Source organism: Austrofundulus limnaeus, unplaced genomic scaffold (genome assembly GCF_001266775.1).
Source record: "Austrofundulus limnaeus strain Quisiro unplaced genomic scaffold, Austrofundulus_limnaeus-1.0 Scaffold57, whole genome shotgun sequence".
In the NCBI taxonomy this organism is placed as follows: domain Eukaryota; kingdom Metazoa; phylum Chordata; class Actinopteri; order Cyprinodontiformes; family Rivulidae; genus Austrofundulus; species Austrofundulus limnaeus.
Genome location: NW_013952459.1, coordinates 1312925 through 1318732, shown reverse-complemented (window position 1 = coordinate 1318732; position 5808 = coordinate 1312925). Strand labels below are relative to the sequence as shown.

General features: G+C 36.6%; 1 protein-coding gene across 2 annotated transcripts in view; it reads right to left on the bottom strand.

The window, feature by feature from the left end:
• Positions 1-5808, bottom strand: part of brinp1 (bone morphogenetic protein/retinoic acid inducible neural-specific 1) — a gene marked incomplete in the record, with an annotated part of 117023 nt that overhangs the window by 109875 nt on the left and 1340 nt on the right.

The window sequence follows — 5808 nt, the reverse complement described above, 5'->3', positions numbered from 1 at the left end:
CGTACGCACAACTTAAGAACAAATCTGTGCGTACGAACGGTTCTTGCATGAGGCCCATTGACTCTGTGAGCCTATTCATCTACAACTTAAATAAAAAGTGAAGCTAGAAGTCGCCATTATTAAACTAAATGATATCACCAAAGTTGATCCGATTGTATCTTCATTAAGATGCTACAAGAAAGGTAAAATAGTTAAGTTAATAATACACATTTACCACAGCATCTCAGCAAACGTCAAGTCAGCTTTTCCTACAATCTGCTTTTATTTTTATTTTTTTAGTCTAGCTTAATTCTGATCAGCTACCCCAAGTAGCAATATAGGTCACTTATGCTGGGAGCCTGTGGCTCCCACGCACTGCACACTGACTCACCGGCATTCCATCGGTCATGGGTCAGCAATAGACTCCACTCCTGTTAAGAAGTGACGGCACCACTGTTTTATTTTTTTTAACATTAACATGTATGGTTTGCACTTGAAATAGTGCATCTTTCTTTAACTTCTCATCTTCATACTGCCTTCAAATGATAAATCCCACACTAACTGAAATGCAATGAAGTATGTTTCTTTTCTTTCGTTCTTTGTTTTTTTTTAAAGAATAATTAGGGCTAGCTAAAATGTTCCAGCAGGGAGTGCTTCACACTTCTTAGCCATCATAAGGAAGACTGAAAAGATTAAAAGTCTCTCTGCAAGAGTCCTAATTAAAAAAATTCAGACAGATTATCTTTCATGATTGTTCACATTCTAAAAGAAAGCTTTGTGCGCACAGAGACAGTTAAAATAGTAGAAACAAGCGATATGTTTGGCTTGTACATTATAACAAAATAAGTGTGAAAGAAAAGACTCGTAAAAAAGATGACGATGAGCCCGTCTGTTTTAAGTATGATGGAAGTTCTCTGAAGGCTTATAACTTTTGATCAGTTTTTTTAATAGAAAAAAAACAAAAGGACTTAAATAAACTTGCTCACATATTTAAAAATGACTGTTTTCATTATAATTAAGGTGCCAATCAAAATTTAATGAGAGTGCTCCTTGAAGCACAGAGAGCTAAAAAGTCCTACAAAACTAAGATGGTTTCAGTTTTTAAAAATGCTTCACTTTACTGAAGATGCAAAAATATCCATGATAGACTTTCCTGTTTGTATAACAGCAGCATATGAGTACAGTTACAGAAATTGACTTTATTTCATTCAGTGAGTATCGTGATGTAAGCTTGTTTTGCTAGATAGGATGTGATGCAGACATCAAGTAGTGAGACTTCTTTTTATATTTCAATAATAACACAAACACTATACTTTATCTATGAATTGCATTCAAAATCATATTAATAGATGTTATATTGTGTTAATCTTTTTTTTCTCTGTTTATTAGTTAGTTTCAAACTTGGTCTTCACTTTATTGCTGAGTGTTTTTTTTTCTAATGCATCTGGAAGCAGTGACTTTCACAGAACAGAGGGAAACAGTGATTGGTGGCAATTCTCTGTGGCTCATTAGCATTGCAGCACTTTCATATTATAGAGTCCACTCATCTGATACATTGTTGATTCAGGAATATTAATTAAAGCTGTTTCAAACATGCACAAAAAAGAGACACTGTTTTCAATTAATTATTTTGGCTTTGAGACTATATTCTCCACCCTCAGGCATGTGAAGTGAAAATATATGATGTATGCTTTTATATACAGTATAAGCCACAAAGTACCATATACTACTTTTTTCTTTCTTTCTTTTTTTCAAAAATCTACTTATATCACTGCATGATCACACTGCAATCAACTTCCCAAAGAAATTAAAGTGGTGAAAGAGAAAAAAATAATAAAAAGCTAGTCATAGCTATAATGGTGTTGTCAAAAAAACGTTGTGACCAAACAGAGGAAAGTGAGTTCAGAGAACATAAACATTTCCTGTTTTAAACAATTATTAATGTAAAGTGACTGAAAAGAGGAAAAATCTAAAGCTAATCAATGACTGCTGTGACTAGATTTTACTTTCAACCCAGCATCAGTTCTTTTCATGTATATTTATAGACAAATCTTGGAAAGAGCTTAGCAGGTGTTGCTCCAAACATCTTGGAGGAATGACCACAGATCKTCTGTGGTTGTTTCTGCCTCAGATCCTTCAGCCTTCTCATGTAATTTCAAACACACTCCATGAAGCAGAGATCAGAGTTCGGTGTGGTCTSTGCCATCACCTTCAGAACCCTGTGCTGTTATTCATGCTGAAGACAGATGTTAATGAGAATGTCTGCATGTGTTGGATCATTGTCCAGCTACAGAATAAACACGGAGCCAATCAAACACCTACCCAATGGTACAGAAAGAGCTGTCTGCACTGCATAGCATCTGTTTGTATTTCTTAACATTGTGGGCACCATCAATACTAAATAAAACCCTCAACTGTTTTTATTCTTTTGTTTTGTTTCAAAACATAGCCATGAACTTGCATGAAACCATGCTTCACCATTGCCTGCAGACACTCATTATTGCACCGCTGTTCAGTTGTTCAATGAGCAAACTGGCCTTTGTTATACCCAAATGTTTCAAGTTCTGACTCATCAGTTCAGAGCACCTGCTACCATTTCCCTGCACCCATATGTGATCATGCACAGCTTGGTTGCTTGGGCTTGTTTTCAAAATGTAGGACATTTTTAGCAATTCTTCCATGACGACCACTGACTTTTCTAGACTTTTAATGAATGTACCTGCATCCCACATATTTCTACTAGTTCTGAGATGATGGAGCTACTGGAAATCTTTTGATTTTAAAAAGAAGTAAGAAGAATGTGTCTTTTATTTGAGCTTACCCTGGCCAACCATTGGTTCCCAAAATTAGTGATTTCCATAATACTTCTTCTAAAAGACATGATTGTAAAGCCCCTGCTTTTATTTTTATTTTTCCTGTGAGAGACCTATAATCCATATCCTTTGTGTTTTGCTGCTTAATTAATTCAAGATTGTRAGACCTGTATCATAAGACTTGTCCACAGCCTCACCTTGGTAGCAGTCTATTCCTCACTCAGTTTTACCCAGCTGTTTCTGTTTGACTTAATGACTGTTTCAGCATGAGCAACTTATGATCATCAGCATCTGTTTGGAGGAACTGATTGAACATATACCTGAAAATAGTCTGCCTAAATTCTGCACCTTGTGCAAATTTGCCCAAAATAATTGATGCTGTTTTAACAGAAACTGCGGTCACATCAAAAAYTGATTTATTTCCCCTCCATCTTTGTCTACACAGGTCTGTATTTTATATTAAAAAAAAAAAACAAACTACCAGACTGAATGAGATCATATTTTCTATTCCTGGAAAAGAACCCATTAAAGCTACAGTTAAATAAACAAAGTCAAAGGTTGTTTTGTATAATTCTCAACCAGTGCAGACCACTGCAAATCAAGACATCATGCTCCCTTCTGTAACAAGACGCAACAAAAATTCCAATAGGTGCATAACTAGCGCTGTCACCAAGCCAGCAAGACCAAGGCAGTGTCAGGCAAGATAAATGACTGTAGTTACTGCTGTGTTGGGAGTGTTATCATATTTGAGGACTAATGACTGAGCTTCCTGGCAGTACATAATGGGTCAGGGAAACAGAGGCTCAATTTGGTGTCAGCTTTCAATTCGATGATCCCTACCTGGCAATGGCCAAGTGGAAGGTAAAGATGCTTCATTTGCATGAAGGTGTGGGTCTTTTTTCTCTTTTTTATACACCTGCCTACAAACGTGCAGTTGAGTRGGAAAGTCTCAAGACTGCGTGTTTAAGGGCATGCATAAAAATAATTCAACACAGTTTTCTTCATGATCATTTCACAGCTGATTAGTCAAATAAAAAAACGTACTTCAATTCCAGCATCTTTACAACATTAAAGGCATGTCATATTTTATTTTATTTWWTTTTWTTTATTTTGTAGCATTYTGTCTTCAGATTCAGTTTTACAGTTAGAGCCTTTTGGATGTAAGTGATATTTTTTCTTTTTTGTTATTACTTTTTTGCTTCTTAATTTTATCAATTCAACTTAAAACATGAGTAAAGAGTAACTCTTCAAATTAGTCTTTTTTGTTGTTGTTAGGTAATTAATAAGGGGTCACTACTGTGATTTCTGAACCCATTTTTATTCTGCCAGTAGCTTAACTAAGATGTCTCCACACAGGTCTAATCCTTTACAAAATCAAGTAAAAAAGTATAATACAAACAGTTAAACATTGTGGGTGAAAACAGGTGTTTTTTCACACTACAGAATTACGAAAAAAGTAGCTTTTCTGTCAAGTCTACTGTGAAATGAGTCAAAACAAAGTTTATTTTTCACCTGATAACCATTTTACTTTGAATATTGTTTTTTAGGGAGCATAATTAATCACTTGCTATCATCTTTACCAGCCCTTCGAATAGAAACCTTGGTCTGTTTTGTGAACAACAYGTTGTACAAGATTTGTTTGACCTCACAGACGTGCATAGCTGTCAGCCACAGCGCAGAGGTCAGACAGACTTTGACAGAGGTCAACTGCATCAGCTGCCTTTCCAAAATATTGTGAACTTGTTGGTATTTGAGAGTTTTTTTTTTTTGTCATGTGTCATTATGTGACCCCAGTTGTTTGTTCCTAATAACAACAGATCTTTTTTTTCTACCTCTTGAGAGACAGCTTTGTGGTGACTTCAGCTGCAGCAAGAGCACAATAAAATGGTGGAAAGTTGCAAAGTTGTGCCGTTACTGTTATTTTTGTTCATTGCAAAGTTTGACAATACCTTTTTTAATAAAAAAATAATGATTTAAAGGGTAACAAAAAGTCAGTATGTAGGGGGAAAATACACAAACGTATCAAGTTTATCTTGTTTTCAGGATATTAAGCCAACTCCACTGTAAGTTCTGCTAAAAAAAATTTGAAAAAGGGCCTCTGCTGCTGCATGTTCTCTTTTCAGTCCCTGGAAGCATGATCAACACTGGGTCATCTAAAGCCATGACACAAATATAGCTTTAAGCTACTGCTGGCATTTTCATTTTGGAAATGTGATTTAGACTGCTTTCCTTTGGGGAATGATTACATGTTGCCAGCTTTTCACCATTGAAAAGGCCACCAGATTGAATGAAGCATGCCGGATAAGGCAGCTTTTCTTCTGCAATTTCCACTGCCAGTGCAATTTTCTGCTCTGCACATGTGAAGAGGGGAGTCCAARAGTGAATTGACTCGCTGTTAATAATGCTATAATTTCAAACGGGGCTTGATGATTTCACTTGGGGTGTGCGGGAGGATTTGGATATATGTGCAAAACTGCGAATGTGACCTGTCTCACTTGTTATCAGAGCTCTAAAGTTACAATTCGGGATGCATTTATTAGTGCTGCACACATCACTATTGTTTTTTTTTTTTTTTTTCTCTGAATGACAAACAGAAATTTGCAGTGGCAGTCACAGACTTGGAGATAAAGCTTTCCGGACCGATTTCAAACAAAAGCTGCTTTCTAATTTTCAGTCTTGGTATCAGTATCACACACAAGTTATCTCTCTTGTACAGCCACATAATGACACCTGGTGTAGAAGAGCAGGAGCTCCCCCCACAGGTCGCCAGTGGAACCGCAAACATACACACACAAGCAAGTTGATGGAAAGGCAACTTTGCCTCACTGGTGACAAACACACACACACACACAACAACAACAACAACGAATGCGTGTACGGGCTTGCTTCAGTGGACGCGCACTATCATTAGGGGGTGGGGGTGCACGCGCGCATAAACACAGATCCAACTCATTAAACGCAGTAAAAAATGTCCAGGGTGGAATGAAAACATTAATATATATCACTAGTGTTAATT